Source organism: Canis lupus, chromosome 36 (assembly GCF_003254725.2).
Source record: "Canis lupus dingo isolate Sandy chromosome 36, ASM325472v2, whole genome shotgun sequence".
In the NCBI taxonomy this organism is placed as follows: domain Eukaryota; kingdom Metazoa; phylum Chordata; class Mammalia; order Carnivora; family Canidae; genus Canis; species Canis lupus.
Genome location: NC_064278.1, coordinates 17,767,189 through 17,794,520, shown reverse-complemented (window position 1 = coordinate 17,794,520; position 27,332 = coordinate 17,767,189).

Below are 27,332 nucleotides of genomic sequence, written 5' to 3'. Positions count from 1 at the left end.
GTACCAACAACCATGGCAACTGCATCAAAAGGAGGCCACTGGATTCTACTTCAAATACGTCCACATTTCTCGTCACATCTGTGGTGCATCGCAGGACTGAAATCTGTAGCTTTTCAACATAATATGTGTCTAGATCAAACAATATTAAATAATCATTAAAATCTGCTTTGTTCTTCTTGAAGAGCTGCTCATAGCTTCACATTGTGCTATGTGTATTAATGGAACACTGGATGTTATATAAAATGTGAATTGCGACTGTCTTGTGTGGTAGACAGTTTACTAAAGTATTATCCAGAACACATGCTATCTGATTTACTAACTTATTATCCATTAAAAAAATCCCTGGGTAAATAAATGTGTAACTAAAAGAATTGTTACTCCGTATAATCAGATGAATAGATACAAACAGGGAAGATTGCTGTCATTATGTTGTATATTGTGCTAAACAGATGCACATGATTTTTTTCAGATAGTGTGCTATATCAAACTGCTTCCTTCCGTCTAGGCCTTGCTTTTATCAATAAGATGCTTCGTATTTCAAATCAATCATTGTTCTCTGAGAAGTCCATTCCTCTCTCCCCTCTCCTCCTCCCACCCTCTAGCCTTTCCACCACACTCCAGATCTTTCAGCCAAAGGGCCTGGCACAGAAATGACTGGAAGCGTCGGGTCTATAATGTGTGGTTAGCATTGCGTCTGCCCTTACCCCAGGATGCCTGTCGCACCACGGGGCACGTCGGAAACTCAACTCAAATCACAGTGAGTGGAAACTGAGTCCTTGGAAGTCTGTTGGTTGCCCCAGATAACTACTCCAGCAATAACAGGCTAAACCACATTAACATCACTTGTGCTTTGGATTCTTCAGTAGGTCACAATGGTGGAGCTGTACTGGCCTACCCATTCCTCATTCATTCCCCCAGTGGCACGCATGTTTTAGGGAATTGGTGAGATCTCTAAGAGCAGGCAGGAGTCATGGGTAGAGACAATGACCCTTTCCTTTCATCCATCCCCTCATTCCATCCCATCCACTGATCCACTGATCCCATCCACCTAAGAAAACTTCGTGGGTACCTAGAGCATCAAGTGGAATGCTAGGAATGGAGATGAAAGGCCCTCCGAGACTTGCTAGTAGGGTCCCAATTATAATATGGAATAATAAATGGGATGCTCATGCACGAGATGCTTTTGGAGCACGGAAGGTGGGCACCTGACCCAGACAGTTCCAACCACCACGCTCATCATTGCTGGTATCAGGGAAGTAGGTAACTATTAAACGGAAAGAGGTGGGGATGTCAAGATGAATGTCAGAGTTTAGGTTTGGCAAAGTGCGAAAAAAGTGGAGGTACTTATTAAGATAAACAAGGAGGCTATGGTATCGGCCTCATCCTCAGTCCTTTCTATGGAAAACTGCCCTACCAAGCACTCTTATTTTAAAACAGCTTTATTCAGCTATAATTACTTACCATACAATTCATCCATTTCAACTGTACATTTCAATGTCTTTTAGCATGTTCCTGGAATTTTGCAACCGTCACCACAATCGATCATCACCCCAAAAGAAACACCACACCCCTGAACTGTCACCCTCCAATTCCCTGTCCCTACCCCCAGCCCTAGGCAACTACTAATCTCCCGTATGTTTCTACAGATTTGCCTCTTCTGGACATTTCACAAAAGTGGAATCACACAATACGTAATCCTTTACGACTGACTTTTTCACTTAGCATAGGACTTTTGGGTTGTGGAAACACACTTGAAGATAGCCCAGGGGTCCCACCCTTGTCCACAGCTCACTGGATTGGATCTGCCCCAATGAAAGGCAATCCATATGCTGGTCAACAGCTAGTAAGGTGGCCCGGCAATCAGATTCTCTCAAGTTTGAACTGCAAAAATACTGGAGAATGACTCCATGGGATTCAGTGGTAGCATTCAGTGGGGGCTAAAGCTCCAGAACACACGGAGACTCCATGTGCTGGAGTGAGGAGGGGTCAAGGCAAGCCAGGATTATACAGAAGCAGACGTTATGGGCAAGATGAGGAAGAGGAAAGTTAACAGAAGCTATGATGTTAAAAAACAAAACAAAACAAAACAAAAAAACCCCCCGCACAGCCTATAGGGTGGACCAGCCATGCAGTAGCAAGTACAAAGTAGTGCAGAGTCTGGAGGATAGCTGAGTAAGGTTAGACTAAAAGCATGCTGGGTCCTGCCGTTAATGTTCCACAAGCTGCTCTGGGGTCCCACTTTTCCTGATCCACTCTGGTTTCTCTTCGCCCCCCACCCCCACCCCTGCCCGAGGCATGGTTTTGTTTTTTGTTTTTTCAGCTCTCTCACATGTGTATCCTGACAATAAAACTATCATTACTTGAAATGATTCAAATGAGCTTAAAATGAAAAGCAGCTAAGCAGGCTGAGGGAATAATGAATTCAATACAGGATATGCTATGTATGAGGTATGGGGCTCCAAGTTGAGTAGGTGTTGATATAAATGCGTTTGCGGGAAGGAGGTTGGTGCTGTGAAAGGGATTTGCGAGTTATCAGCGTGGACAGAAGATGAGAAGGCCTCCAAAGGAGAGTAAGAAGGGACAGCCAGAGCGATGGGCATAGAACCAGGAAACAGTGGTTGGGGACCAAAGCCACAATTCTGAGGTCACTGTGCTCCAACGTAGATAGCATCAGCCTCCCTAGTATGGCTGCTTCATTTATTTCCTCCACCTGCTTAGGAAAGCAACCTGATTTCCTCACTCTCAGCTTTGATTTCCAATTAACTCAATGAACATTTAGGGAGAACAAACTTATGCAAAGCACATAGACTGTAGGGAATATCTACATGGCGGGGGTGAGGGTGGGGGCATGATTAAGCTGCTGGGCTCAGGGGAAAGGGGAGAGACCCAGGGTTTATTGTGAGCTCCCCATGGGTCAGTCTGGCACCATGCTAGCCACTACTTTATCTTGTTTAAAGCTCTCAACAACCAATGAAGAAACTGTGGATAATCATAAGCGAAAAGCAGACAAAACATGGCTCTTCCAAGCAGCTCTAAGCTCCACTGTAGGACAGGGTAACAATACATGCCTCTGGGGCTGTCATGAGTATTACACGAGTGCTAGACTGAATGCTGGTGCCCCCCAAAATTCATACATTAAAATCTAATCCCAGGGGCAGCCTAGGTGGCTCAGCGGTTTAGCGCCACCTTCAGTCCAGGGTGTGATCCTGGAGACCCAGGATCGAGTCCCACGTCGGGCTCCCTGCATGGAGCCTGCTTCTCCCTCTGCCTGTGTCTCTGTCTCTCTCTCTCTCTCTCTCTCTCATGAATAAATAAATAAAATCTTTAAAATCTAATCCCCAATGTGATGGTATTTGGAGGTGGGGCCTTTGGGAGGTGATTAGGAGCTCTCCTGAGAGGGATTGTGCCCCTTTGAAAGAGACCCCAGAGAGCTCCCTTGCCCTTCCCACCAACTGAGGACACAGCAAGAAAATGGCCATCTATGAACCGGGAAGCAGGCTCTCAGCAGAAATCAAATCTGCTAATACCTCGATCTCAGACTTCCCAGCCTCCAGAACTGTGAGAAATAAATGCCTACTATTCGTAAACCACTTTGTCTCTGGAACTAGCAACCCAAACGGATTAAGCCAATGAGACAATGGGTGTGCAATTCCTCATATCTAGAAAGAACTGAACACAGGGGACCTGTTACCATCGTTGCCCCCATTGTCCACTTGCTTGTGAGGGGAAGACCTACTTTGAGTCCCAGCTCTTCAGACCGAGCACTTGTCCACTACACCCCCTTATAGGCTATGAGGATGAGGGATGGGTCTGTCAAGAACCATGATACAAGGCACAGGCAGAGAGGGTCAGAAAAACCTGGTTGTAGCCCCGCCACCTCTTCTACACTCCTCCTAGGTCACCTGTCCTCGGCTTCCCCATCACGTCCCCCACTTCACCTGGTTATTTTGCAGCTCAACTGGCACTGTGCACGAAAGCATTTTGTTGACTGTTAAAAATTGCAAAGGTTACAGTTTGAGAGAACTGGGAAAGACCAGTTGCGTTAAGCTTTGTGAAGGACTTTCGGATATCTGAGATCAATTTTTCATGCAAGTACATGCTTGGGAGGCATCCCACTGGGAACACTTGCCAGCCCCCACCTTAGGTAGGCAGTGGCCTTGTAGCAGAAAACACCTAAGTTGGGCTCCAGGCCGGGCAGAGGTAGAGGCTTCAGGAAGGGACGCAAGGATGCCAGGAGGAGAGGCGGGAGAGGGACAGAGACAAAACCACAACCACATCACTAATTTCCCTGTGGGTCTCTCTGAAGGAGCCCAGACGCCGCAGCCCCACAAATCCTCTTCTGGGCCACCTGGGGTGTTGGTGCCATCTGTGGCTACAATGAACTGACGGAAACCCTCATAATTAGCCACAAACTAGTAAAACAGAAAGCTAGGGAAAAGACCACATCAGTGGAAGTTGCCTTTGGAGATGAATTTAGACCACCCAGAGAGGCACTTAATTCTGTGGAGTTTAGCAAATCTTAGTGCACAACATTATCAATAACAAATAGAAGTAAACTCCGAATCAGACCCTCTTATTCTGAAACAGAAACCAACTGAAACAGACAGTAGACATAACAGACCGTTATGAGCACATACCGCACAACGCACACCACTGGCTTAAAAACACATTTTATTAGTCTGAGGTGCAGACAACTGTTGTCAGAAGGATTCCCCAGATTCTGTTGTGATTTGCTATGATTTGGTGAATTGTATTCAAGGAAGGAAAGGAGTGTTGGGATGTGGCCCCCCGCTCTCATGAAGCTTACTGCCTAGTTAAGGATTCCTATGAAACCACAGCAACAAGGCAGCATATGATGAGTGCTAAATTGTGTGACCCCCGACTATAACACAGTAGCATTTGGCAGATATCAGTGAAAGCTGGAAATATGAGGGACGCCTCCGGAGGGGAGCCAGAATTTGAGCCAGAGCTTGGAAGAGACGACTTTTCACTTAATGGGACTAAGCAAAGAGACCCCAGAGAGCTCCCTTGCCCTTCCCACCAACTGAGGACACAGCAAGAAAATGGCCATCTATGAACCATCTATGAACCATCTGGCACATAGTAGGTGCTTAGTCAATATTTGTTGGATTTGTTCGACACTGTTGAACAGGCACATGCAGATGGGCATGAGCAAGATAGATGCCTAGTACTGTCATGGGGCAAAACTCCATTTCCCTTCTTCCCTCTGACACACCTGGATCAACATCCCCAAGGGAAGGCACTCAAGGTAATATCATTTCCACTCCCAAGTGAAGGAGAGGCAAGAGTTTGGGGAATGAGCAGAAAGGTCCCTTTAACACAAAGGACCCCATCACTCCAACCACCATCCCTTACAACCACTGAGAAATAAACTTTCACGTGGACACCTTCCAACCTGCACCATTTCGTTAGTGTCGGTCCCTAACTACCAGGGGGGCGGGTGCTCTGGAACACGGCCAGAGGAGCCTATAAATCCTTGCAATTTGTGGAATTCCTGTTAAAATTCTGGATAAATGTCCTCAAAGAGTGAAATCCACTTATTACATGAATTAAAACACAACAAAGCCCTTGCAGTCTTATTCATGTGAAGAGAATGATGTGTACAACTGTTCCACAGGTGAAACAAAGTGGGCAGATAAAGGCACAGAAGTAGCCAGGGGAGTGGCATGGTTTATAGGTCAAGTACAAGGAAAGAGGAGTATTGCCTCCTCTTGTATGATTTTGTCTGTTCATAGACAAAAGTCCACAACTTACTTTCAACACAAATGTGCCATTAATTTCCAGGTTCAGAAGCACAAGTTTTAGGGACTCTGAATGCATTTGAATACCTGGCATTCCCCATCCAGCGGAGGGCTACATAGTTTTGTACAACTGGAGGAATGGTCACCCTACAGACGGGAAAACTAAGGACCAGAGGGACAGGTGACTCGTCAAAAATCATAGCAACAGTTAGACTTAGAGCCAACCTACAGAATGCACATGTTTCTTCACTCCTAGGATTTTGCTTTTCAATCTGTTCTCAGCATTTCTCCAAGTGTGCTCCAGAGAACACAAATGCCTGGGGTGTAGCTACTCTCTGAAGAGGAAAAGATATTTCATGGTCAGATAAATCATGGAAAGGCGGGATTAAAGGAAATTCGGTGGGTTTTCTCATTTACTCACTTGAGCTATAGAATTCCCAGGACCTGTAAAAGCTTTGGGGTGGGGTGGGGCGGGGGGAATGCTGCTCTGAGCCCTGCAGCTTCTCCGATATTTCATGGGCTGGAGTGGTTTTTATATTACACATCTGAGTTTTGTGAGGCTTTCTTCCTCCCTCTGTAGAAACTTCTGCACCCAGCATAGAAGACATAAGAGGTGGAGTCCTGATACAGCATAAGGGTTTTGTTTCTCCTTCCTAGGAACCCAAAGTGAGAGCAGCAGGCCCTACAGTGACCCAGAGCTGATGGATGGCGCGGAATAATCTGGCTCATCCCAACCACAGGCAGCTTGCACAAGCTGGGATGGCTCCCTCCTGCTAAATGGATCTTACACCTGTAGGACCAGGCCCAAGATCCCACAGAGAAAGAGTTGTGCCCAGGGGCAGGGGGAGGGACACGAGAAGGAAGGAGGGGCTTCTTCTTTGCTGTCTTTGGAAGACTTTGGTCACCAGCTCCTAAAATGCCTCTCTTCACCCTGCCAGGGGGTCAGGTCTGTTTCTACAAAGGTATTAACTAGTTTCCTCATCCAGGGACCATGGAAAGGGAGACTTCTGTTTCTGGTTCAGTGACATCACCTGTGGGTCTGACCTCTGTGACCGGAGTCACAGGAGCCCTGAACAAACGGGTACATAGAAAGGTCTAGACCCGGTAAATAGCTTTCTGTGACCACTGACAGGTTTCCAGAGTTAGAGCTCCCCCTGCTGGCATCCAAGGCATTTGGTAACCCTGCCTGGAATTCTTTTCTTCCCGCAAGAGTGTGAGAAGCCCAGAAGGAGTAAGTTTTCAGTCAGCCACTTTATTCTCATATCGTGGCTTTTACCAAGGACCTGAGCTGAAATCAGTGTTCAGCCATTTGTGCGTCTTACTTCCCCTTGGCCATTTCTCCTTTGCTGAAAGACTGTCCAGTTTGCCAGGCCCATCTAGAACTGGACTCCTCTAGGCTGGGGATTTGGGTTTGGGAAATTTCCCAAATTAAAGGCTGGAGGCCCTTGCAGGACAGGTTTCTAATTATAAAATTACATTTCTCAAATACCAGATGCTTTTCGTTGCCCATCTGGATGGGGAAAAAAAAGAAGAAAGGGAGAAAGAAAAAGGAAAAAGAAAGAAAAAGCTCTGCTTTTCCATCATGGGAAAAAGACACGTCTTAGAAAAACGGTTTCCTTTCATTGGGATCCTGTAGATGAAGGGTGGAAAAACACCTCAAACAGTTCCCCTTTGGAGTGAGGTCTATAGCACAAACGTTGGGAATCTGGTTTCACTCTGCCCTGATTTTGCTAAGCCTTCCCTTGCTGTGGGACCCTGTGGTTTCTGCCGACTTGAACAATAAAACCTTCCCTCATTTCTAACTTCATCTTCAGTGCCCAGACTTTCCAGAATCCCTGGTGGTTGAATAATTTCATGACCCTTGATTTGGGGAATTCCTGCTAGATAAAGCTTTAATAGACACCATCCTATTTTAAATTGAGAGCCTCGTGTATCTTTTTAATTTCCAAAAGGGAAGATGAGGGAAAGACGGAAGGAATAGAACCAAGACTGTCCGAAATGGATATCTGGCGTTATGGAGCAAGATAGAAGCAAGGTTTTCTCTTGGTTTTTTTCGTTCAGATGATGATCCACTGACAGAGTTTGGAGGCTCCTTAAGAGCTTAGAATCAGAGAGTCCGTTTGCTGTGTTTCCTTCCTCTAAGGATGGAATGTGTGCCCATTTGGGAGCTCATTGAAAATAAGAAATGGAAAGACACCAAATGCAAAAGCCTAAATAAAGGCATACCTCCTTCAACCCAATGAATAATTATTCAGATTTACAAAAATGAATAATAAGGGAGCAAATCTTCATTTTACAGAAGGATGCACCATGGGATTCCTTTACATTCCAAATTCCCCTGATGCATAAAACATATGATTAGATTTAGAAAAACTTGATTTACACTTTTTTTTTTTTTTTAAGGAAAACATCTTTGCAGAAAGATTAGGTATGATTAGATGCAAGAGCTCTTCTCTCTGGAGGGAAAACAAATGAGCTTAGCTAACAGGAAATGGTAGAGTTAATAACCAAAAACTCTTCATGCCATTTTGGGAGAGTTGATTTCAATTTTGTAGAGTTTGTAGAGATTTCTTAGGCAACTCCAAAGGACTGCTCCCAGGGATGGGAACAGAATTCGTCCAATGGATTGCTTTATGTACTGGGTGGTCAACCTTTTCTGATCTTGAGAAAGGTTCTAGAAAAGTGTGAACGCAGCAGCTGGGAAATAGTGGAATATGACCCCATGCAAGGCAAAGGGAATCTGCTCGCTGTCCTTCACAACCGACGTACTGCCCTCTCCTTCTGAACTGTTGCCCCTCCACTGCTGTGAGGCAAACACTGTCAGATGAGAGACAGACAGACAGACAGACCTGTGTGGCATTGAGACAGTATGGCTGAGGCTAAAAGAAGTTATTCTGCTATTCCAAATTAATCAATTTGTTCCAGAGAGGTCTAAGAAGACTCTCAGAGCTTGCAGAAAAGAGCCGGTTTTTCTAGTTGCAATTTCCATTCTTTCCACAGACATGTCTTCCCACAAAGTCCTGCCACATAAAGGGCAAACAGTATGGCCAAGTAGATGATATGTAGGATGATCTCTCTTCTAGCTCCTTGAATGGTCAGAATCCACTTCTTCCTCTTCTCCTTTTTTTTTTTTTTTTTTGAATCCACTTCATCTTAAATTCAGATTCAAATGGTAATTTGATAAGTAATTTGGTAATGGTAATCAGCCATTCTAACCTTAAAGGAAAAAACCCAAAACTCAGTATACACACTGTCTTTTCTAATAAAGAAATACTACCCTGATCCTTTCTGAAATGTCTAAAAATCTCGGTCACATTGTGGTCTAATCCGTGATCTGCTTGTAGCTTTCTGCTTTGAAAAGGAGCTATGAAAATCTATATCTGGGTTCTCCTCTCACCCTTTTTTCTCCCCACGGCAGGACTCTTTCTCTCTTCTCTCTCTTAGACTTAAAACCACAATGCTGTTCAAAACCAACGCAGATGTCCACTTCTGCTCTCTCCCATCTCCCTTCACGCTACAGTATTTGTTTATGATTTTGCACCCGTTCTGGTGATGCAGCACATTTACAGCTCATGAATATTTGATACTGAATTAAACCATTTGTCATTCTATTACATAAAGAACACAATTTAGTTCAGAGCGAACCATTTGAAAGAGAACTCATTATTATGATACCACGATTTTATTTTATTTTATTGGAGTGTTTTGATTGTCAAATAGACAATACATGTCTTTCTTTCTCTCTCTGTTTTAATTTTTTTTTTGTCTAAAAGATGAAACCCTGCCTTTTACTTTGCAAACTACATTGCTTGTTTTCATTTAAATAAGGGAAAGTATTTTTCGAAAATATTAAATTGTTTAATTTGGGACAAATGGAATAATAATGTTTTGCAATAAGATAGTGCTTCAAAAATGAGAGAGGGAACATGTGCCCCCTCTAAAAAAAAGGGAGGGGACATGTTTGTATTTCAGCTAAAGGATAGTTCAGAGAACCAGCAGCCCAAGTAAGAATGTTTGTCAATGAAAAGTCCATAATTGCGTTCTGTGCACGTTGTTTTAATGATATGGACTCATTTAGGCATGCACAGACACATTATAAATGTTGGGTCATTATCAGCATGACTGCTCCAACAGAATCACTGGCTTGTGCATCTGACCAGGGCTACTACTGTGAGCAATGATGAAAATAACCTGGGGTTTCGCTGGGCGAGCTGGGCAAGGCATCGGGTGCTTGCCTTCCCTAACCCCACTTTGTGGTGGCTTCTCCAAAGGATTTCCAGAGCAGAACTAAGTGTACAAATGAAAGAGTGCCTCGGGCCCTCAGGAAGGCCTGGCCTATGTGTCCCATACCTCCTCACAGTGACATTGGGTAACCTGTTCTATAGCCTCATCATTAGTGAGAGGGCATCACTGGCAGTTAGTGAATAGAGATGCTCAGAGAGAAAGATCTGTAAACACACAGGGATGGGAAATAGTTGGCAAAAAGTGGCAAAGTGTGTGTGTTCTTCAGTATAGTCGTTGATTTCGTTTAACGCGGCTATTTTCTTGTTTGATTTTTCTTTTTCCTTTAATTTGACCAAAGCAAAGAAAGAAATAGCTTTACGGCTTTTAAAAAAAATAACCAATAAAACAAGTCAACCTCAATAAGCCACTCTGAAATCATAGATTTTTCCTTTATTTTCAGTAATTTGTAAGACGTGGGCATGTAAGAAATTTTGTTTAAGGTAGAGAACCAGTTCTCAATATGCCAAATCAGTATAACCTCCCCAAATATTTTCATTTCTTCATTTTCCTCCCTTAAAGATTTTTTTTTTCAAGAGTCAAACTGCTTTATAAAAGTCCAGGGTGATATTCCACATGCTCAGATTTGCTGATTCTCATTCTAATTAATACTGAACATGGCTTTTTTTTTTTTCATCCAAATGCTTCATTTGGTATATAATTTAAATGAAACCATCTTCATACATAACTAGGATGAACAGACCCCTGCATTCTAATTTACTGTATAAAACACCAAAAATATTTAGAATTCCTGTTTTCTCTTACATTTGATGATTCTTCTGCATAATATTCTTTAAAAACTACCAGAAGCACATGGTCTATCTCTCACATTACTCCCAGAATAGCAGATAGCTCTCCGTAACTTCCCAGAATTTAAAACAATACTAGTCAAATTTTGCTTTGTCTTCAATAATCTGTTTTATCTTAATAGGTTACGGTTCATATGTTTGTGATGATTTTCCTCATGATTAACATTATGCGGTAACCTCTTGTGTGCATCTAAATTGATCAAATATAATACCCAGATCATTACAATTTGTGTTATTATATAAGTTGCCCGCTATTGTCCATAAGGTAGCTTTTATATTTCAAAGATTAATAGCAACAAAAGCTGAAGTCACGGAGTTGGTTAAAATGAAGTGTGATGTCTGTGTTCCTGGTTTGTATCTGTTGTTTGTGTTGGTGGGTTGGTTGGTTGGTTTGCTAATCTGAGGACCCAGTGTAAAATGAGGAAGTTGAACCCAATTACATGATTCCTAGATTTCTTACAATTCTGCTTCATTTGGAAGGTTGGTCTATAAAACAAAGTTTGACTCACTAGGGTTAAAATAATTTAGGCTGACACCTCTGTGTGGCCTCTTCAGCCACCTGGTGTCACTGTCAGATCACCTGGTGGGTGTTGCTGACCTCAAGAAATGTGGGGAGGATTCTGAGGTTTAATGTTGTTTGGGTTTTGTGGTTACCATTTTTGTTTGGTTTTGTTTTTCACTCAAGCAATTTGATTTCTTTATCTGGCCTTCTTATTGTTCTCTCTCTGCCTCCCCCGCCCCCCGGCCCCCGCCTTTCCAGTATCCCTGATTCCTCTTTGAAGCCTGCTTATCTGCCTCCTTTCTTCTCCCTAACCTTGCAAGAGCTTCCTTCTCAGACTTTTTGCTTATTCACCATTTCTCTCAACCACTTGTTTCTAAATCACTTTAGATTTTGGCCCCCCTGAAAACTTGCTGGTTTGTCTCAGTACTCCGCGGGTTAGAGGGTCTCATAACCAGTCACGGAGTCAGGAGGCCGCCCAGAAAAGGTAGAGTTGGGTTTATTTACAGAATGTGGTTTTTCAAGATCATGAAGACAAAGATCAAGAGAAGACAAGGCAGTTATCATTGTGATACGGGTTCTCTAGGGGTTCAGACAGGTCCAAGAAGGCTTCAAAATATTGGGGTGCTTTGGGTTTTTTTGCAAGAAGCCTTCAAAATATAAAGAGTAAATATATAGAGAGTGGCTTCAGGGAAAAGGGAGTCCATTTCTCTCCCGGAGGGCACCTAAATGTGGGAAGACCCAGACGTGTGTCAGGCCCCTTCTGTGAGCAAGATGAGGGCTTCCCAATGTCTTTGAAGGCACCAAACCAGTGATTGGCAAAACCTGATCGTGTCATTCCGTCAGCAAAGACACACTGATGGAGCTCAACCTACTGTTGGCGATAGCCCTCCCACCACTGTGAGGAGTCTCCTCCCCATCCAGTCATCTTTAACAGAACAGCTTGAAATGAAACGTAAACCACCCAGGGATTTTTTTTTTTTAATTTAAATTCAATTTGCCAACATATAACACCCAGTGCTCATCTCACTACCCAGGGATTAAAGATTAATCACACCAAGACAAAACTGCCTTAAGTCTCAGGAGAAAGTATGGCATTTAAAAAAGAGTGAAGTAGGTCATCAAATAGGATTCATAGTAGAGGCCAGCATCCACAGAAAAGGAAGAAATAGTTTCTAAGAAATCAGAAAACCACTCTTCTCCGTTGTTGGCATTTGATAGTGACCATGCTTTCTACCAAGAAATTGTGCACAGAATGTTATTCCCCACCTAGTGGGTGCTTCCATGACCGACAGACAGAATACAAAGCTCAGAAGACGTTCCTCTCCACTCGGCTGGTAGCTGGCCTTTCGGCTGCATATATAAGAATCCGGCTTGATTCACTGGTAGCCTCCAGGTTAAACTCCAAAAGCCAAAGTTAGTTTGTGCAAATGGGAAAGAGTGGCAGAGATCCTTGGATCTCTGGGGCATAGGACAAGAGGCCCAGACTCAGAATCCTGTCTTGAGATCCATGCTAAAGCAAGCACTCTAGTGTCCTCAGCTCCTCTGAATCAGTCATGTTCAGCAAGCATTTCTGGAGGACCCACTTCAAGCCCAGACCCTGAGGACCCAGAGTGGAAACAGCCTGACCCAAGGGTGGGCTCCTACAGCAGGATGTTGAGATCCAGAACCACCACCACCTGGGCCGAAGGAGCCCTGACACCTGCTAGACAGGGTCCAGGTTGCGATGGCTAGGAGAACCTGGAGCAGCACCATGGAGGCTGGGGATGCCATGAAAACACAAGGACAGCAAGGAGAAAAACAGGGGGAACCAGGTGCTGGGTGGGCTTGAGCCATCTGTCAAAGCATTCTCACCTCCAAATGCAAACTGTTCACCGCACATCTCCTCCCACACGTTGTGGAAGCGAGCCTGCCAAGATGACCCGAAAATGCTGGAAATTGGTGCCATCCCTACAATTAACGAGGGGGGACGGTGGCTGCAGTTGTAGGAAAAGCCTCTCTGGGGGGACAATTTCCTATTTGGATACACTCAAGTTCATCCGGTTTGTTTCAGAATCATAATGAACACCCTCTTTGAATCCAACACACCAACCTCTGCTCCTGGGGCTGTGGCAGCCCCAGACCCCACTCAGGGTTTCTCGGAGGGAGTAGGGTCTGTGCCATGGTGCACGGTACCTTCTTGGGCAAGCTCTCAATGGTCATAATAAAGCATCTCAGGGGGACAGTCGGCAAGGGGGGAAGGCGTGGAGAATTTCCGACTTCTCTTGAAGCTGGGAGCAACATTGGTGAGAGAACTGGGCTGTCTTTGGAGACATCTGCAGGCTCTCCTGCGGTTCAGATCCCCTCGCCTTCTTAAAATAAACAAGCCTCATCAATTGTGTGAGCTGAGGTTTTCTTTGCTCTTCACCATTTAGCTACCTTATGTGTTTTTATGGCAACCTCCCTCCCACCCCACCCCACCCCACCATTTATCACGTCATCTTATCACAGTCTCTTTTGGAGACGCAAATAGCACACTAATGTTTCCTTTTGTTAGGGTGAGTTGTCAATCTCTTCAGAAATGGAACAACTACAGACAGCTCTTTCTTTTGATCATCTTTCTGACACTTGCCTGAGCCCGGCTGATCCATCACAGAGAGCCTGGCTCAGAGGAGAGGCACATGCCGACAGTCAATCAGGATGGATGTCACTTTGTGTCCATCAAGAAAATATGTGATGTGAACTATCGTGTATTTTATTCTAGTAAATAGCCTTCCTTTTTCCTAAATCTTGTCTGTTTTTCACGGGCTGACAGTATAAACACAACACACAGAACTCTGCCATTTTCACATGCAAGTCTGAAAGCTGACCTCTATGTAGTTGCCAGCTAGCTTACCCATGACGAAGGAAGGGGAACACAACCACAGAGACTTGGAATGCCATGTGTTTGGCTGAAGGGCACCTTGTTGGGTTAAGAAATGTTTGGGTTTGGTGTGAAATGGCTACGAAGTTACATCATCAGCCATCACCTTCCAGCCACTGGCAATCCTCTCGTAGACAATGGTCACCACTGTCCGGAATGGAGAGCAATCCATAGATTTCTGAGAATTCTAGGAGAAAACCAGGAATATGGAGCCAGGAAAATATAACGTGGTCATTTCTCCAAATGTTGCATATATCATCAGCTAGTTCAAGCCCCAAACTTTCTCTTGGAACCTTTTCTTCCCATCTGATGGGTAGGAGGAAAGAAAAAGGCATGTGGGAGGAAGAAGTTAGGGAGGCTGAGATGGAGAAGGGAAGAAGATTCTGTATTTACATTTTTGTACTGGGTAAGCAGGCCAAGCGCTGGCTGTGGATTGCCCCATTCCTTTCTTTCCAGGAACAGAAATGGATAAAAACAAAACAAAACAGAACAAACAAGCAAATAAAAAAACCACTAACCACCTAGTGTGAGCCTGGCTAAGATCCGTGGCTAGAATTACTCACTGGCCATGTGAGACATTAAGAATCAATATATAAGCTTTTAAATAGAAAAATCTGTAGAAAGCCTAGATGTCCATTGATAGAAAATGGTTAAACAATTATAGGGATTCAGACTATGGAATTTTCTGACGCCATTCAAGAATGAGGTAGATCTTGGGGCTCTGCTATAGGGGCGGAAACATCTTCCCCTTCTTCCCTTGTAGGTTCTTTGGCGAGTCTAATAATTAAATTGACGTAAGACAGATTAACAGGAAAAGAATTTAATTTCGTACAGACAGGAGCCCCAAAGATATGAGACTCAAGGGCAAGTAGGGCAGTTGAGGCTTCTATGCCATCCTGAGCTGAGGAATGAGCCAGGGGCCTGGGCCTTCAAAAGGGAGGAAGGCAATTCACAGGAAGATAAGAAGAGCAGATGTTTGGTAATTAGAAGCTTGCCTTGCCTTGCAGATAGGTCTTTCAGATAAAAAGTTATCTCTGGTAACAGCTCTCTTTCTGGGCTAGACCCCCTATCTAAATTCTTATAGGTAATTACAGGAGGGGTAAAAGTTGTTTCTGAATCTACTGGGTCTTGATGGTGTTTAGGCTCAATATAATCCACATGCAAAAATGGTTTTTTGGGGAGTGACATATTCTGCTCCCCTCACTGCCACAGAGCAGTATCCAACAGAGTGTGGAGTGAGGACAGCCTTCTGCATTATGATATGGATAGTGCAATCCCATATTTTATTTCTACAGCATGATACAAACACCAACTCTTAACAATGATTAACCTCCAGGTAATGGGATCATGAGAGACCAAATTTTATTTTTTACTTTTCAGATGTTTGTTTGAATTTTTTTAAAGACAAGTATCTATTTGCTTGGCTATTTCTTTTAAGCCAGTAAGAAAATTGTACTTTCTTTCATTCATACATAATTTCCTGGGACAGGAAGGGTTTTAGGAGAGAAAATGCAAATGTCCTTGTTGCTTTGGAGAAGAGGGTCTGTTTGTCTGTCTGTCTATCTATATCTCTGGGGGAAGAAAAAATTCTTGCATGTTTAAAGAACTCCCAGGCAGTTTTTGCTCTCCTTGGCTAAGAAAATTAAGATTTTGCTGTGCTCTGCCAATGCAAGTGAATTGAATTTGTTTAAATGGAAGAGAAACTGGTTCGTCTAGGCCTCCCACAAAGATCTAGGGATTCCATGACAAAGAAATAACAATCCCTGTGGCTTCTAGACTAAAAAGAATTCTGTAGAGTCAATATAAACAAACAGCCTAATAAAAACCCCTTTTACTTTAAACACGTATCTTTGAGAATTATTTTTACTTGTCTTTTTGACTGAAAATAAAAGATGTCTTTAAAAAATTAAAAATTTGGGCAGCCCGGGTGGCTCAGCGGTTTACCGCCGCCTTCAGCCCAGGGTGTGACCCTGGAGACCAGGGATCGAGTCCCAGGTCGGGCTCCCTGCATGGAGCCTGCTTCTCCCTCTGCCTGTGTCTCTGCCTCTCTCTCTCTCTCTCTCTCTCTCTCTCTCTCTGTGCGTCTCTCATGAATAAATAAATAAAATCTTTTTAAAAATAAAAATAAATTTTTTTAAATGAACCCCTGATTTGAAAATTCAGCAAATGTGCCACCCCACAGCACTGGAGTTTTGTACGAGAGACTCTAATTCCTAATAAGAATCAAGAAGTATTATACCGAAAGCCTGGAGGGCTGGGGCCGAGAAACAAGGGCAGTGATATTCATGGATTAGAGTAGGAAAAAAAATGCACCGTGCATATTCATGGAGGTGCTTTTCAGTCCAGTGGCAGAGGTAACATTACAACAACTTGACTGCATCAGAGGACTTGAGCCACATACTTTACTTTTTCGCTTCTGTGAATTGAAAGACTAGATTGATCTGTGAAGAAAGGGATTGCAACCTGATGAGAATTTTTAAATGATTTTTAAGACCTCCTGACATGATGTGTGGACCCAAACACACTTTCTATCTCCTGCTCCAAGACTGGCCTGGATTGAGGCTGCTACACAACAGAAACAGAGAAAGCGCACACACGCACGCACTGTCCTTCTAGCCATGCTGTAAGATGCCTGCAAGCTAGAAAAAGAACAAAAGAGATGGACAATACAAAAATGTGGAAGTATTTAAGAATATTCGTACTTAATAACGGTAAAATAGGACGACAAAGCCTTCGGAGTAAGTTTGATCATAAATGCTGCCCTAATGGCAATCTTTAAATATAATCACAAGAGAACAATGCTAAATGTCTATCTGGAGGGAAGTAGTTTACAAATTATGGTACATCTAATAATGGGATGCAGCCATTACAAATGATGTTTTATGTTTACTGACACAGAAAGACACTATACAAAGCAGCAATTATATAAATTACATATTTGTACATAATGTAAATGTGAGGTTTTATTGATATCTTATAAGGTAACATTACATATTTTATCATATAAGTACTATATGATGTAACATTTACATTTTATTATGTTATATAAAGTGAGAAGATCTGATTGCAATATTCCCCAAAGAATCTGATCTATTTTTGTAAAAGTGTCTGAGCTACATAAAACAAGGCGTAAACAGTGTAGTAGAGAGAGAACAGAATATAAAGATGTGTGATATGTATATTATACATGTTGGAAGAGAGACCACGGGGAGGGTCCGGACTAGGAGAGGGCATGATAGACTTTGTTATGGTGTAAGAAATGTTTTTTTTTTTAATTTTTATTTATTTATGATAGTCACACAGAGAGAGAGAGAGAGGCAGAGACACAGGCAGAGGGAGAAGCAGGCTCCATGCACGGGAGCCCGACTTGGGATCCGATCCCGGGTCTCCAGGATCGCGCCCTGGGCCAAAGGCAGGCGCCAAACAGCTGCGCCACCCAGGGATCCCAAGAAATGTTTTAACCTAGATGGTAGTGACATGGATGTACACTATTTTTAAAGACCTTTTTTGAATCATTTTTTAAAGATTTTATTTATTCATGAGAGACACAGAGAGGGAAGCAGAGACACAGGCAGAGGGCAGGGAGCCCGATATGGGACTGGATCCCTGGACCTGGGATCATGACGTGAGCTGAAGGCAGATGCCCAACCGCTGAGCCACCCAGGTGTCCCCTAAAGATCTTTTAAATACTCAGATGTATAATCATGATTTGTGCACTTTTCTACATGTATTTTATATCTCAATGTAAAAAAAAAAAAAAAGCATAGGACCAAGATATTAATGACATTTTGTTTGGAAAATGGGGTTTTTCTTTTTCTAAGATTTTATTTATTTATTCATGAGAGACACAGGCAGAGGGAGAAGCAGGCTCCATGCAGGGACCCCAACATGGGACTCGATCCCGGGTCTCCAGGGTCACGCCCTGGGCTGAAGGCGGCGCTAAACCGCTGAGCCACCCGGGCTGCCTGGGTTTTTATTTTTCATGGTCTTTTTTTCTCTATTAGATTTTTTTTCTTTTACCAGAACCACATATTTCTTTTATCATCTGAAAAAAAAAAAACGATAAAGGAATTACTTAGAAAACAAATAAAGCCAGAGAGACCGGGATTGCAGCAATTTTTCAGAATCAAGACAGAGAGTCCCACTGCCAGACTCATTTCTGGATCGGTGGTAGATGGAGATGATCCATATCACTTTTTTCCCTATACATTGTAAAAATTGTCCCCAATCCCAACTAAATCAACAGTTTTCACTTCATGGTTAAAAGGTGTAAGGAACATGGAGACCTAATCCTCCTGCCTCATTAGGAAAATATCCAACCAAAAGAGGTCATCAAGCAGAGCAGTGTCCAGCCCGGGAGGGAAGTGAATGAGAGAGGAGATGAAGGAAGCCCTGTCTCGGATTCCCGCCGCTCTGGCCTACAAGTTGAAGGGCTCTGTTGAGGTGTGTTGCTGTGTACGTGCCAGGTTATGTTTATTTCATGTTCTGAATGATTCCTTTTTAACCTACCAAGTATTTATAGCCCATAGAAACTCAGAGATGAAAGTTTTTCCAATGTGCAAAAGCCACAAATGACAAAATCTTGTTAGAGTGGCCGAAGCCAGGAGGGCTCTCAAGCCCGTGTGTGCGTCTGTCCGTCTGAAGCCCCGTTCATTACGACTGAGCTTTTCTGGGCTGGTCCTCAGCAGAGAATGGGTGACCCTAGGAAACCATTGCGACCACTGTGTTATGAGCTGAAGGAGAGCCATTGAACACAACAAAAAGAATGCTTCAAGGACGCATTGCAACACAATCAGAACCATGCCACGGGCTCTGATGGCTAGGAGGTGACAGCAGGAGTGACACAATTAGGGACAGGAGTGGTTCAATTTAGGGGGAAAAAAAAACCAACAGAAGTATGCTGTTTGTGGGACAAAGAGGCTGAGTTCTAAAGTACCCCCAATAAGCAGCTTCCACAAAAAGCTGACCATGTGCACGTGGCAGGCTCTGCAGCCGGCGCTTTCAGCCACACTCGGACCTGGCACTCTAAAAAGAGTCGGGGGCAGCGGGCTTGCAGGCAAGGGAGCGTGCAGCCGCGTGAGAACACGCGTGTGCCCTCGCCTACCACCGACAGCCCGGGCCACACAAAGCCGCGCCTGGCGGGACTGGGGAGTCTCCAGCCTGTTTCTGCTCTCTTCCTGCTTCTTCCCCCTTCTCCCCTCTCCGGAACTGCATTCTGAAGTGAGAAGCCAGTGTAGACTCCCCACCTCTCATTTGTGCAGCCATTTGGGGACATCGGCGAATGCTTTTCCTCCAGACAAAAATGCGGAGCAAGTAAGAGCCTTATCATCTCCTGGAAGTGCAGGCTGGAAAAAGCGATGTCTCACCTCGCAGGAATCCTAATGAGGTACATTATAGCCTCAACAAGGAGGATGATGACGATCAAGGATGGTGGGGGTGGGGGATGGGGATAGCAATGGAGAAGACAAGTGGAATAAACCTTGGTTTAACCAACCCGGTTTCCTGGAATCCCAGGCCTGGTCCAGTCCTTTATAGAGATGCTCACAACCCGCCCAAGCAAGATCATCTGAACCATGCTTTGATGTTGGGGTGCTGGTGGGGTGGGAAGGACAGGGACGCTCCTTGGCACTTCATCCTCCCACACACGTCTTGAGTATGGGGAAATGGAGTTCAGGGACATCAAAGAACCAACTGCATGGACTCTAAACACTGAGGTCTTTGACTTCTGGAAGGGTTTGGGGTAAACCTTGTTAGTTAGCTTCTTTAGCAGTTCTTAAAGGAACATCTTCTCCAAATCTGAATGCAGCTTGCCATAACCTTAGTGAGAGGAATCCACATGCTTCTTTTGGGAAAGACAAGCCCTGTAAATCCTACCGGTTTTAGGGAACATTCAGTAGCAGTAGGCATGAGACTAGTCGGCCTTGGAAAGAAAGAACAGACTTTGAGGTTGACCACTTTGTGGGCACTTCAAGAACAGGGTATTGGATTCCGGGATTTTGAGTATGGTTGTGTAGTTTGTATACTGAACAAATCCAGGGGGTACCACTCAAATAAACCATGATGTACGAGTTCATCTACCATACACGATGGTGTTGCTTAACCCCAACAAAGAAAATGAATGTTTGGTTTGGGATACTGTTATCCCGAATTCTTTTTTTTTTTTTTTTAAGATTGTATGTATTTATTCATGAGAGACACAGAGAGAGAGAGAGGCAGAGACATTGGCACAGAGAGAAGCAGGCTCCTCGAAGGGAGCCCGATGTGGGACTCGATCTCCCAACTGAGATCACACCCTGAGCCAAAGGCCGACGCTCAACCTCTGAGCCACCCAGGTGTCCCTGTTATCCTGAATTAATGTTAAGCACTTGCTCTTCTGTTCTCTTCTGCGTCCTGATTCGGGTATAGCAGCGGTGTCGTGCTTGCACATGCCTTTCCCTTTGTCTGTCCAACCCCTGCCCCCAAAGTCCATCTAGCACAGAACAGGATTGTTGGGTGTCTTCACACAGCCCCTTAGCAGTACATAACAAGACTGGCTGTTTCCACGCACTGAATTTCTACTGTGTGCCACAGCCCCCATGCTGAGGCCCTCACAGATGGCTACTTATGGTCCCTTACAACTGAAAGAGGTCGACTGGCCCCCAACCAAACTCCAGTCTGTCTGGCCCCAGAGGTCAGTGCTTCTCTCCAGTTCCTCTGACCTTCTACCAGTTTCGGTAGGTATTAAGCACTCTCCAGCCCAGGAATGCAGCTGCCCTTGCCTCCAAAGCCCTCCTCCCTGACCTTTCCCTGTCCTCACCCTTCCTCCTCTGCCTCTGAGTTCTCAGCTTCACCATCAGTTCCTTAAAATAAGTTAGGCCACCCCAGCGCTTCCTCCATGTGGACACTAGGTGTTTATTTGTACTTGTACTTGTCCAACACCTACACCGTGACACTGTGAGCCCACCAGGCAGGCCTGGGCCTTTTACCTACACCTTGGGTGCTCATGCCTGGCACATGGTAGGGCTTATCCACACGGGAAGGATGGATGAATGGATGGATGGATGCATGGATGGATGGGTCAGTGAATAAATGGCCAAGGCAAATACTAAAATAACAGTCCTCTCCAAATTACTTCCAGTTTAGCCACCGATGATTTTAATCGTGAAGAAAACCCAGCATTGACATTTACTCCTTCCTTGGAAAGCCATTTTCCTGAGCACCTCTCTGGTGCTTCTATCACCTCCCCGAGGAGCACCCCCTGTCCCTTCTGCTCTGGCCTCCCGGCACAGCCCTCGGCTTGCCACCGCTGCGACACCTCCCTCTCCAGAGGGCTTCCTGACCTTCCCCAGAGGATGACATTCCCACCTCATGTCCCACCAACCAGCCATCTTTCCCAGGTTCGAGGCCCTCAAGGCTAAGAAAGCAAGGCTTCCACCATTCCTAGCGTTACTGTGACTCAGTCCCACCACTAAGTACAATATTACTCATGAGTTCCGTGTACAATGATCATATTATAGTGATATAATACACTGTGACAATCTTGATACTTTAGTCTGACAAGCCAACAAACCTGACAATCTCGTTTTAAGGCATCTGCAATTTAAAGAAAAAAATGTACACTCTAATGTCATCGCACCCTCCCCGGGAGAGGAGGGGCTGAGCCCGCTCGGAGTGCGACATCCTGAGATGCTGTCAGAATTCTTAAAGTCAAACAAAAATCCTCTTGGTGTTGCAAGTACGAAGACAATAGCAGCCACTACCTGAATAGATGGCTGTCACTCAGGACGACAGCCTGCCTGCTATTCAGAGACGGTGCTTTGGAGGGGGACGCTACCCCAGGCTTCGGTGGGCGTTTCTACTGGTTCCCAGACCGCAGCTGCTGGTGGGGGGAGGCCCTCACCTGGTGTGGGGGGGCCCCTCCCAGGCAGGCCAAGGCTCCGTGGGCCGCACACAGAGGCCACCATTGGGAACTGACCCAGTAAGTAGCCCTGTTACGGGGTAAGCCTGCTTATCCACTGTCTACGTTAATCCAGAAAACTACAGCAGGAAGCTATGTTGAACCACACCTTGTAGGATTTAATGCTTCCATTTAGCTCTGTGAGTGTATATTTTTAAAAACGGGGCCTGCTCTCAGATCAATGTATTTGGGGGCGAGGGGGGTTATGCATATAGGTTCTGAATCAAATGGATTACTCGCATCCCTTAAGAACACACAGGTACACAACTGAGCTCCGTGCTATAAATAGAAGGGCAAAGATTCTGGCAAGTTCTGAGCCTTCCGAAGAGGAAGAAACCCCCAGGAGCTTGTAAAAACCACCTTGCATTAGAGCAGGCGCCAGGTTTGCAAACGCTGAGCCCAACCTCCCCCTCGGCGGGCAGAGTGGAGCCCTGGGACTTGAAGGCCTGAAGGACAGCGTATGTCTGGAATCCTTTCCCAGCCCTAATAGGAAGCTCTGTCCTTCCCAGGCATCAGATTAGTGCTCCTCTGTGACCCCAGCACGCCGGCACCTCCAAGTCGCTGAGATGACGCTCACCTTTGGGGCAAAGAATGCTCTAATCTTGATCCTGTTCGAAGCTGCAAGAACCATCCCCCTCCCTGGTTGCGTGTCCTTGGTCTTTTTTCTTGTTTGCTTTTGTGGGCTGGGGACACGGATGCTTTCCTGCCTGGGTGAGAGCACAGCGCCGGGCCTGTGGGGCTCCCTCCCTCACATCCTCATCTGGGTAGCAGGCTTTCTCAACCCCCAGTCCTTCTTCACAGGTAGGAAGCACATCACAACTCATTAGTAATTTACTGCTACAGTAATTTTTATAATTACTGCCAGGAGGCCTCATTAAATTTGATCTAATGAATAAATATTGTATTTTTCAACGTGATTACCAGAACAGCTTAAGCTGAGTGCCATAAACAATTATTTTCCTCACTACTCAGGATGTTGGTGACTATTGATTTTTATTTCATAAAGAATTTACTGTAGTAATACCAATATAAATGACTTCAGCAATAGGCGACATCCCCCAGGTCGATTTGCGGGCGACACACAGGCCCAGCAAGAGCCCAAGGGGAAGGGGGAGCCAGGAGGAAGGGAAAACCTGGCCCGCGTAGAGGCTGCCGAGCGTCTGGCCAGGCAAGGCGAGGCGGGCACCGGCTGGGGCTGCTCCGACTTCCGATTGTGAGCGGAGATGGAAACTTGTGATTCCTGGCATGTGGGTAATGAGCTCCCACGCTGAACGATCACGCCGGCAGTTGATTTTTGCATTTCATAAAATAGAGTCAATAAATTCTGCTCAGTGACAAATTTCCAAGCCACGGAGGCCAGGCTCTAATACAACAGAGAAGACTCCTATCAAACCCTAGTTCTTCATGGGCATTTCTTCACTTTCATTAAATATCTTGCACTTGCCTGTTTTCCCTTTTTTGGTCTCCAATGTCCCATAATAAAATTTTACATCTTAATTAGTGGAATGGCTGTTTTCCTGCATCTTCTGCTTTTTATTCCACTTACTACCCCATCCTCCTCACTCCTAAGCTACTGTGAAACATGAAGGGAGGCTCTGTGATTTTTATGTCTCTCCCTCTAACCAAAGCCAACAACTTGCTACCCCAAGTGACCTTCACTTCTCCTGGCTGGCTCTCTGACTGCTCTCGTCAGACTCCTTCTCCACCCCAGAGAGGTCATCCTCAACCCTGGCTGCACATTTTTAAACATGCTGATACCCAGGCCTGTCCCACAGGCTTGTGATTTAATTGGTCCAAGTAGGACCCAGCTATACCCCTTCTGTTTGGAACTCACCAGATGATACTGATGGGTGACCAGGGTCCAGAAACCACTGCCCTGAGAGGCCAGTAGATGAAGGTAGGAGGAAGATAAATGAGACACGAGCCAGAGCTCCAGGCCCAAGACCACCAGAATGTCCTGTGGATAGATTTTAATAGGCTGAATTCTATCCTCCCCAAGTCCATATGTTAAAGTTCTAACCTCCAGTACCTCAGAATATGACTGTATTTGGAGATAGGGCCTTTCAAGAGGTAATTAAAGTAAAATGAGGTCACGTGAGTGGGTCATAATCCCATATGACTGGTGTCCTTACAAGAAGAGGAGATGAGGACATAGACAAGCATAAAACGAAGACCGTGTGAAGGTACCAGGAAAAGATGGGCCATCTGCAAGCCAAGGAGACAGGCTTTAGAAGAAACCAACCCTGCCAACACCTTGATCTCAGACATCTAGTCTGTAGAATTATGAGAAAATACACTTAAACCATGCAACCTGTGGTGCTTTGTTATGGCAGCCCTAATATACCAATACAATAGGCTTCCCATTCTCGGAGCCACTGGCTAAGAGTTGGTTCTGGAGTTAGAGCCAGGTGTAAATCCAAGGGCTGTCACTCACCAGATGTCTGTGCCTTGATTTGCTGGTTACCTATTGACCTGTATCAAATGACCTCAAAACTTAGTAGCATAAAACACCTCTCTGTCACACTCACAGATTCCATTGGCCAGGAATTTGGACAAGGCATGATGGGGGCAATTTGTTTCTGTTCTATAATATCCAGGGCCTCAGCTCCAAGACTGGGAAGATGAGAATGACCCCAGGCCTGTTTTCTCATGTATCTGGTGACTGATGCCAGCTGTTGGCTGGGACCTACACTGGCACCATGAACCAGAAAATCCACATGTACCTCTTCATGGAGCCTCGGCTTCCTCACAACATGGCACTTGGATTCCAAGAGCAAGAGTCCTCTCAGGGAGAGAGACAGTAAGAAGCTTTTCCACCCTTTAAAAAAAAAAAAAAAGAAGAAGAAGAAGCTTTTCCACCCTTTTAAACCCAGTCTCATAAGGAATGAAACAGCAGTATTTCCAGAGTGTTCTATTCATCAAGGCAATTAAAAGTCTTGCTCAGGTTCAAAAAGAGAGGAAATAGACGCCAAGGCAAGAGGGAAGGGTAGTGTTCTGGAAAAGCAGGTGGGACAAGAAATATTATCGTGGCCATTTTTTTGGAAAATGTCATCTGTCACCCTTAGACTAGTTTCTGTATGTCTCTGAACCTCTGTTTCCTCATCCTTATACCAGAATAATGTAAACAGACTCATGGGATTGTTGTAAGGATTAAAATGGCAGCTTTAGAGCAGAGTGTCTCACACATAAAAAGTGCTTAGGAGGGCAGCCCCTGTGGCTCAGCAGTTTAGCGCTGCCTTCAGCCCAAGGCGTGATCCTGGAGACCCCGGATCAAGTCCCATGTCAGGCTCTCTGCATGGAGCCTGTTTCTCCCTCTGCCTGTGTCTCTGCCTCTCTATCTGTGTCTCTCATGAATAAATAAATAAAATCTTAAAAAAAAAAAGTGCTTAGGAAATTCTAAGAGCTCTTAATATTGAGGGCTTAATGTCCCTTGATATCTGGTCACACCTTGAGAGGTGATGAGAAAGTAGGGAAAAGAGGTCAGGAGGTCAGCATATAACGTCTAAAGTTGACAAATGAAGAAATTTCAGAAGAGAAATATTATTTGAGATTATTTGAGAAATATTATTAGATTAAGTGGCTGTCCCAAATAAATGTTGAAAAATTGCAATTACTTATATGGATAGTGTGTTTAAATTGATGTTTCCTAACAGTGAGGTTTATTACACAACTTAGATGTAAAAAAAAAAAAAAAGGGAAGGCTAAAAATTACACGCAGAGCATAATCTTAGCAATGTTAACAATACTCATGTTCAGCATCCACAAGTAACCCAAATATTAACTGCAGTTATCTGTGAGTGCTAGAATTATGGGTGATTTTAATCATGGAACTCTAATTTTATATAATAAGTAATCAAAAGACATTTTTATAACCATGCAAATATACTGAACAAAAAATAAAATAAATAAGAATACATTTAAAAATAAGATGAATATAAGCTTATTTCCCAGATCTCTCTTTTCCCCCCTCCCTAACATTTCAGTCAGCATGTTCAAATAAAGTATTATCTATGGCTAATTTAAGAGGATTAACTTCTTTTTAATAAAATAGTGTTGAAATGCTCATATCAAGATAGGTGAGACTAAGAAGGGTGGCAATATCCTTTAGCATTTAGAAAAACCGAGTGTCAGAGAGTGACCATTAAACCCAAAGAACTGGGCAGCCCCGGTGGCTCAGTGGTTTAGTGCCGCCTTCAGCCCAGGGTGTGATCTTGGAGACCGGGATCGAGTCTCACTTTGGGCTCCCTGCATGGAGCCTGCTTCTCCCTCTGCCTGTGTCTCTGCCTCGCTCTCTGTGTGTGTGTGTGTCTCTCTCATGAATAAATAAATAAAATCTCTTAAAAAATGAAAAAAAAGAAAAATAACCCCAAAGAACTAGCAAAATTCTCCAAGGATGCATGGGTGGGAAAACAGTTCCCTTAATAATTATTGTAACTTCAACATACACAAATGAATTCCATTTCTATATATAAGCAATAAATGATCTGAAAAATAAATTAAGTAATTTCAGTTATGATATCATCACAAGGAATAGAATCCTTGAGAATAAATTTAACCAGGGACATACAAGACTTGTACACTGGAAACTACCAAATACTATTGAAAGAAATTAAGGAAAACCTAAATAAATGGAAAGACATACCCTGTGTGTGGATTGGAAGACTTAGTATTGTTAATATGGCAATATTCCTTAAATTCAACTGTGGATTGAAGGAAATCCTTATCAAAACTCCAACTGCCAGTTTTGCAGAAATAGATAAGCTGATCTTAAAATTAATATGAAATTGCAAAGCAACCTGAATAGTCAAAACAATCTTGAAGAAGAAAAAAGATGGAAGGCTCACACTTCTCAATTTCACAACTTAGCGCAAAATTGCAGCATCAAAACACTGTGGTATTGGCATATGGATAGGGATAAAGATCAATGGGATAGGATTAGAAGTCCAAAATAAACCCATATATCTATGGTTAATTGATTTTCAACAAGGGTAGCAAGATCATTCAATGGGGAAAAGAAAGAGTCTTTTCAACAAATGATGCTGAGATAATGGGATACCCATATGCAAAAGAATAAAGTTGAATCCTTACCTCATACTATATATAAAATGAACTCAAAATGGATCATAGACCTAAATGTAAGAAT